The 8314-nt window shown below is 38.0% G+C and overlaps 1 long non-coding RNA gene across 1 annotated transcript; it reads left to right on the top strand.

Annotated features, from left to right (window-relative positions):
• The first annotated feature begins 3558 nt into the window (after positions 1-3558).
• LOC111272130 (uncharacterized) lies at positions 3559-6932 on the top strand. The gene is made up of 3 exons (XR_002687330.2): positions 3559-3772; positions 6244-6425; positions 6587-6932. It is a non-coding gene; the product is annotated as an uncharacterized LOC111272130 (long non-coding RNA).
• Positions 6933-8314: the final 1382 nt, after the last annotated feature.

Below are 8314 nucleotides of genomic sequence, written 5' to 3'. Positions count from 1 at the left end.
TTCTTATCGCCTATGCTTCACGTCGTTTAGTAACAGTATTAGTAGAGAAAATATGCTTAACGAAACAATAGATAATCATTCATCGCACGTCTCTACAACGATTAAGTTACAGTCGCTAGATGAAGTAATGAAGGCAATTCGCAAATAGCCTCGAGGTTTATTTTGCCTCAGTTCTTTATGGCTGGCCTTTGGCTGCCAGTCATTGTCCACTTTAATAAGTTGAGGCGGGCCTCATTCTCGAGGTCAGTGGACTGCAATGATACTTATCAAGAACGATGAACACGTCGTAACACTGGGACGTCTCACCTAACGAGGAACAAACTTTACCTCATTATTTCATTCTTCCTGCAGTGGATCAATCAAAAAAAGGCTTAATCAAACAATTGCCGATTTCATTATTTTGGTATTAATTATAATTGTGTCTGTGTGCTGCACTGTCTGTGATCTCTATTTGATTTCGAGATACGTGATATAAACGATGATAAATGGAGACGCAGATGTAAAACCCCCAAATTTTCAAAGGTCCAACAATAATCAACAGACATTCCGGTAACATGAACAAGTTATTTATTCCACCTACTGTAACTTAATATCAATCTAACTGAGAAAAACTATTTTTATGGTTGCAGCGATAGCATGCTATTTAATCCCATTTAAAAGTTATCGACGAAATAGGCAACACATACATAAACATTGTCCTGAGAAAGTCGTTCCTTCTACAATCCTGTATCTAAAGGGACATACATCAACGTGAATAAGCGCTAAAAAAACCATGTATCATACAATAGGACACCAGCATAATGATGAAATGGTGTCGCCAACGCGGAGCACATTCATTGCTACCAGGTCCAAGCATTCAAACACTATGTATATTTCATTGTAATGACATAAATCATACCGTTTTGCTGCCTTCACTAAATCATCACTTTCGTTAGACGATGCGGTAAGTTCGGGCATTTGTTTAGCATTACTTTTGTAACTTGCTTTCTATTCATTCGGGTGCTCTATATGCAATCCCTTAAGAACATCCAGACGTTTTTACGAGGGATGTGAAGATGATGACAATCATTTCAAATTTGGCAGAAAAACAGGTCTCATATTATTTTCGGTCAAAGCGTTACCTGTTACATATTATTTACGACCTTTATAGCTGTTATGTCATAAGGTCTCTTGGAAATAAGTCCACTTATGTTTAGCCTTGGCAGATGTATACATTTTGTTGCCGTCTGTTGTTTGCACCATACAATTAGCCAGCCTGCCAGCTCTGGCTGATTCGTAAACTTTGCCTCGGTCACTATATTAATTTTCTGAAGTTTATTAAAAAAAAATCACTTATAGCGAAGTACGTGTTGCAGCGTCAGAGTAGTAGTAGTAAATGCAGACATTAAATCTGATCGTTACTGTATTTATGGCCGCATATAATAAGCCGCGCCGGCACAAACGGTACTGGAAGTGCCATCAGTAGTCGGCCGAGAAGGTCAGTTCTAGGTGTATTCTGTATGGTGTTTAGGATGTAATATATTATTTGCCTCATCAAGAAGTGTTTCTGTTATACAGGTTCATTTCGGAATAGGTGTCTTGACAAACGAAATGTTTCAAGTGTGTTTTTTCATTCAAATCACATAGTCTGCGCTTTGATCTTAACCAGAAGGTCGGCAAGGTTAAATAACGGACGTAAACTATGAAAGACAATCACGTAGCCTTCGTTACAATTCGTTTCGCGAAATCGCAGTTCCGGCACCTCTGATCAGCCGTTCTATGTCAGCATTTCGGACAGTCAGATCAAATCAATTTAATTCAATCATCCAGAGTTTAAGAGTAGTACTTTTCCGAACAGCGTTGGCCTAGAGTACAGACACGTACCCAAGTTGAATCAATTTTTTTTTTATTAACTGGACTAGAAAACTGGACTCGAAAAAATCGATGTCAGCGTCACTTTCCTAATTTACGCAGTGATTTTTTTATGTATCTGTCAAAGTAAAGTTAAATAAACATTTATATCGAAGATGTGTATTCTACACTCTAAAACACACGCATACACAAAGTTTTCTCTCCCAATCGAGACAAAGCCTATGGAACAAGTAAGACAACATATATCTACCGATTAATTAGAGTTCTCCTTAGGAACTACTGTTCAAAATCTTGAAATAAACTTGTTTCTTTATTGCTAGTAGGGTCTCACACCCGTAATATCTGATCGACCTCATAACAATGAGCAGACGTTGGTTTCTCACTAAAAATAAGCATTTTTTCGATTAATTTGAGTTTTTTTTTTTTTTTATTATCTCCACGTGTAATTACCGCAGAACTTTTCTTATATTTGTACGTTTTATTGAAGGCAAATAACATTGGACACCAAAATATCTTACTATCTTTTTATTTTAAATTTGTCAACATGATATTAAATATGTTTTTTCCGTGTCAAATAATAATTTTGCAACATTTCCTGTAAACTTCTTGGATATAAACTAAGGATCTGGAAGGAAATTTTCGAAATGGGATGAAAGAAAGATTTTCAAGTATATTGATCATTTTATGCCGTAAATTAAGCTAAATTAATATATCAAGGTCATCTGGAAGATGGTGAATGGCCAAAAAATCAATTGTAAGCCAATATTTTTTGTTGAAAAACAATTCATAATAAATACGATAGTATAACATTTCTTGGCGGTCAGCTGTTTTCTCTATGTGAACAAGTAATTACTTCCTCTTTAGGCATAGGATTGTCATTGAGTATTGGCCGCCACTAGGAGCCCAGCCAGCGCGGATCTTACTGGACTTACATGGAGCTCCTCTAACAGACCTATAAAATAACATAACAATACAAAAAGCTATTAACCTTAATAACAGTTTTTTGTTTTTCCTGATTATTAACTCCTGATAGTAATGCTTGCCAATGCTGATATATTGCAAAATATTAATATTACCCTTCGCTTAAGCATGGAAGAAGCTATCGAAAATTCGAAAGCTTATAAATTTGCTAGTAATTATAATCAAAATAAAAGCCATATATGCTAAAGCTACTTAGACCAATCAAAATTACTGAGCCTGAAAAAAGTGAAAGCAATATTTCGCAAAGCATCAAATCGTCAGAGCTATTGAATGAGGAGTCTCTGACGCTGTTCACAATAGAGTTTGTGGCGGAATTTTTGCAACGGTTGCACCTGGCAACATTTAGTTTACCGCCAGCAAAACTCTGAACATCCTAACTTAAACCCTAACCCCTTCTCTATGTACCGACTTTATGTTTGGTCCTTTTTTTTTAATTACAGCTGTAGAAAAATCTGCAAGAGGCTACATAGTATCTAAGAATACTCAGTAATAGTCTGTACGATAAGTCAAAGCGGTTTCCGACTTTATCATACTATTTCCCCTAAACATAGATACTACCTGACAGATGATAATGCTGGCCTCAAATGTGCCGCTTGGGGTAGCTTAAGTCGCTGTCGAGGGGTGGCGCCACGATCAACAATAAGAACGACAAAAAGTGTCAGACCAGCGTTTGTTAGAACACATAGGGTGGACGTATGTGGAGAGTTGATAAGGGAACCGGTGTTGCAGATAGAAGCGTAACAGAGTCACGACACAGTCAACCCACATGAACAAAGCAAAAAGGCTGCTATTGGTATTATAAATAGTACGAGTTAGTGAGCATGGCTTTCTCAAAACGCCCTACAACGGTGTCGTGTCGTTCTTCCCTAGGCTTGTCGCAGTGTGCCTCCTTAACGGTACCTATGTGGTCAAGGCTTCGATTCACCAAACGATGAGATTGGTGAGTAATTTTTGAGAAAATAGGCATCATGATAAAGGCGGTATTTCTCCGAGACAAATTCGAAATATAGCTGGGAATCTTTCCATATCGTACACGACGTTTACAACCGGACATTTCCCAGTGCTTTGGAGAAGATTGGTGGTGGCTCTTGACGATATTAATGTCGTTTAAACCCTCAATCCTACAAATCTTCCGCTAATGGCTAACTCCAATTTCGGCTGTCTGAATAGCCTACTCTGGCTGCCGGGGCAGAGGATAAAATGTGATAGTCACGCCACTTGCCAAGCGCATATCTTTAAGCGACATGCACGTACATGAGAAGGTATGAAAAAAAAATACCCTATCCATGTTCTTGCCGCGATCAACATCGTGGGGCATTGCACGCGCTTAGAAGAAAATGGCTGTCCATGGCGTAAAGACGTCGTGTGTATTTTAGGAGCCAGTACTTTACCGACACTTAATAATAATAATAAAATCAAAAATATTTGACCTACTTAAAAAATATTACATGGTTTATGATTTCATTCAAAAATGCATCTTTTTTAATTGTAAAATAATTAAAAATTGGAATTAATGGTTTCATTATTTTATCCAACACAAGTGTAGGGAGTAACACATTTTGTGGTTCTATTAACTGAAGTTGAGCTCTTGAGCATTTTTTCAAACTGCCTGTGGGTAGAAAACCAGTGGGGTATTGGAGCAAGGCTGGTGCTACCAATTTTTCTCATTTTGGCATCAAAGAAAATATGTTCCTAGATTTTGAGCATATATATCAAACACGAAAATAGTTATTAGATTGTGTAGTACTTTCTCTGGCAGAAGCGAGATCAGCTAACTTCTCTACACATTTGCTGGTGCAAGAAATAGGTTGGACAAAGATGGATCAATCATCTAGGCAGCTCATACGCAGTTGTTGTGTACGTAACTAGAGATCGATAAATCAAACTCTTTTTGCAAAAGCCTTTGGGTGCAGGAGAACCCCGCGATAAAACTACTGCTAAAAGAACTGTCGCTAGAGATTGGTACAGGTGCTATCTAGTGCTTACGGAATAAGATCGACGCAATGGAGGCCTAAAGGATTGATGCTTCTACAACTGGAAATGTACGGATACTAGTTCAGCACGGTGCCGGCGTTACTAAGTGGCCGCACACTTCATTAGCTAGAAGTAGACAACTGGAACGGAAGGCGACACAAATATCTCTTATCTTTGCTTCAACAAATCGACAGAAAAGCAAGGTCAATAATTAATGTTACCAAATACACATAAGGTTGCATGAACCCTAAGATATTTTCTACCTGTGTTCTACCTGTTTTCTACCTACTTTTGACCTAGGGGCTAGTGGTAGATTATACCACTCGGGCAGAACACTGATATTAGAAATAGCGTCAAGGCTATCCAAATTAAAGAAGCTCTCATTCAGCCTGTATCACTCCATCAGTACACTTGATACCTGTTAAGAAAGACACTTTCGGAAATTTTCGAGCCTCTATTGTAGCCCATGTATTCAATATTGGCCAAGGCCTATAATTTCAATCGGACGGAGCTGTATATCATAGTTCACCACCCGAAACGTGGTTGCCTCTTCGTACAAACTCATTATATGCACCCGTATACATACGTGTAGACATTTTTATGCATACACTTTTATGGCAGGTCATTGCAGGCCCATAAACTATGTCGCAACAACGGTGTCATAATAGAAAGCTGAAGCCTTATAGCATACTGGCTGTTATATGACTTGATCCTTGAGTTATAAAACGATATAAGAAAAAATATATATATGACTTGTTGATCGCTGTATTTCTCTCTCTCTCTCTCTCTCTCTCTTCTTTTTGTATGTATACGCGCGAGAACGTAAGATAAAGAGTAGCAGCCAACATGGCGATTCTAACATGGAATAGATTAACATACGTTAGATCGTACGTAAAGTCATAGCTATGTCATTTGCATTGTCGTGACAATAGATAGGGATAGATGGCAGTGGTAATAATAATAATATCTTGTGCAAATAGGGGTTCAAAGATTATCTAGTACCACAGAATGATTTGGTTGTATTTATAAAATCGAACGGATTCTTGTTTGACCGGTCTCGAACCGTACCCCGTTACAATTCATTATTTCGACAAAACCTATTATACATTTATTTATTTATTAACGACATTCTGGGTGAGAATAGATATACCGCCGCTTGTTTATCACTTGAAGCGGGGCAATGGTTTCTCCTTGTTTCAAATGGGTTTCGATCGTCATTAGCCGAAACGCATTCTTATGATAGAAGATACGACGATTTTCTACTAAATCCAGTCGACGCGCCTTATTGAGGCCACAGTCGATAGGCCAAATTACTTAGTGAATGTGTATACCCAAATATGCGACTATAGCAGAAAATATCAGCGAAAATAGATATAATAAAAGCCACAATAAATAGATAAAAGCCACAAAAAAGACCACTATTAATTTTTTGTTCAGAAGTGGATAATTTCAGTAATCGGACCATACTGGAATTTACACCAAAAACGGACCTATGTTTTAAGAAAGAGGTCCCCTCTACACGTCTCTAGCATCTACGTGTTATGTGAATACCTGCAACGGACGCTGAAATATACGAGCAGCATGAACGCCGACGACTGATACGCGAATGATGCAACCTGGTAAGCAGCTGGTATATGTAAGTTGCGATAGTTTTGACCGACTTAGCCGAACTAGCGACCGAAAAAGATTACGGTGTATGACTGTTGAATATAATACGTGCTGAGGAGAACCGTAACAGATGTGACTATACCCCTAAATTGACTGAACTACTTGTGTGAAGAAACGTAGGAAAGGCTCGGTGACGGCTCAACCCTTGCCGAGACATGTCGGGGCCACGGCTTCCTGACAAGTCCCGCCAGTAACAGATTGCGCGACAGGAAACAAACAGAGAAAACCAACATAGGGCCTGTTCCTGGAATTTGCTGACGAAACGAAAGAAAACGTGTCGCGTGTTCTCGATTTGTATATTATCATTTTTGATCTTGAATATCTGACCGCTCATACTTTTTTTAGTGGATTAAAGAAAAGTAGTTGTTTAAAGATAACAAGCGAACTCGGATACTTTAAAGTAAGCGATCAAATATGGATATGTTATTTTACCTAAAATAAAATATGTCCTCAGTATATTCCTTGAGGGTGTTGATAATTGTGGACCTTCGAATTGATGATAGGGAATTTTCTATTCGAATCATCTACCGAATCAAGTTAGATGCATAAACCTCGCATACAAAGATTCCGGAGGCTAACAATGGATGCTCTGAGAAAGCTTTTTATAATTAAATCTTAGATTTGATGGTTGACACTGTTAGAACGAGAGGCTTCTACTGTGTATATGAGATAGGAAATAAATTAACTTGAGGTTGCTCCGTTGAAGAACCTATTTTATGCAGTACTAACCTCGATACTTCGAAATTTTAAAGATACTGTTATTACTAATTATCTAAAAATGATGTTGACTTGCATGTTATGATGCAACTAAATGATGTTAACTAATATGGTGCATGCTACACATAATCGATTTTGGATATAGACACATAGATTTAGACATTACGAAACAGCCTTAACTAAACAATAGGTTCACTGGCAGCGGTAGCAACAGCAGCACTGGCCAGCTTATTGTTCCGACCCACTCGGCTCTATTGGTTGGTCGCAAAATTCACTGCGTCGCGTAGTTCGTTACTTTAATGGTGTATAAGCCAAGCAACTTAAAAGGAGCAGCGAGACTGAAAAAATCTGGTATTTCTATAGCAAACTACTGAGCACATCGGGGCCCTAAAAAGCCAAGTGAAAATCTTCCCCCAGTCTCGACCAGGGCAATAAGAAGAATTTGTGTAAGAGTCGCTCGTACTTCTACAGATAGTGCGGCCGTGGCCATTATGTAGTGGGCCTTTTTTTCTACCTACTTACGAATAATATTGCTTCACGGATAATCCTCGATTCTAAGATGATACCATTCGTTTTGCAAGAGTAATGATAGCGATTTTTCCTGTACAATGCAATATCTAGTATTGGTCCAGCTGTTGTCGACGCTCTACGCAGTGTAAAACCTATGGGATAGTTTTTACGTTTTTATTTTAACATAACTAACCATCTGTGTCTGGACATAGTTCTTTGATGATCTAGATACAAATCATATGAATTCAACGAAATGTAACGTACAAATATCGCATTAAAAATAATGCATATATGTTAAGTTACTCTAACTTGTGCTAGGTTACAGAATTAGATATTCAAAGCGCGTCCATAATATACTGTCGCTAAATACATGCCAGTTTTTCTTTCTTATAGTGATACCATATTTTAAAGTAAACTTTAATTTTTAGGAAAAACTTTGGTGTACGGGACTGTCACATGGTATCACCATCCTTAATCTAAACCATTGTCATGTACAAGTAGACAAAATGCTGTGTGAAAGCGATGCTTTTTACAGTCGTTAATTTTTTTCGAAAAAAAAAACTCAGAAATTCAGTCATATTTCCGCCACCTATGCCAACCTAGAGCGAGTTTA

This window comes from Varroa jacobsoni, unplaced genomic scaffold, assembly GCF_002532875.2.
Source record: "Varroa jacobsoni isolate VJ856 unplaced genomic scaffold, vjacob_1.0 contig01639, whole genome shotgun sequence".
NCBI lineage: Eukaryota > Metazoa > Arthropoda > Arachnida > Mesostigmata > Varroidae > Varroa > Varroa jacobsoni.
The sequence above is the reverse complement of the archived record's forward strand: the minus strand, read 5'-3'. Positions and strand labels throughout refer to the sequence as shown.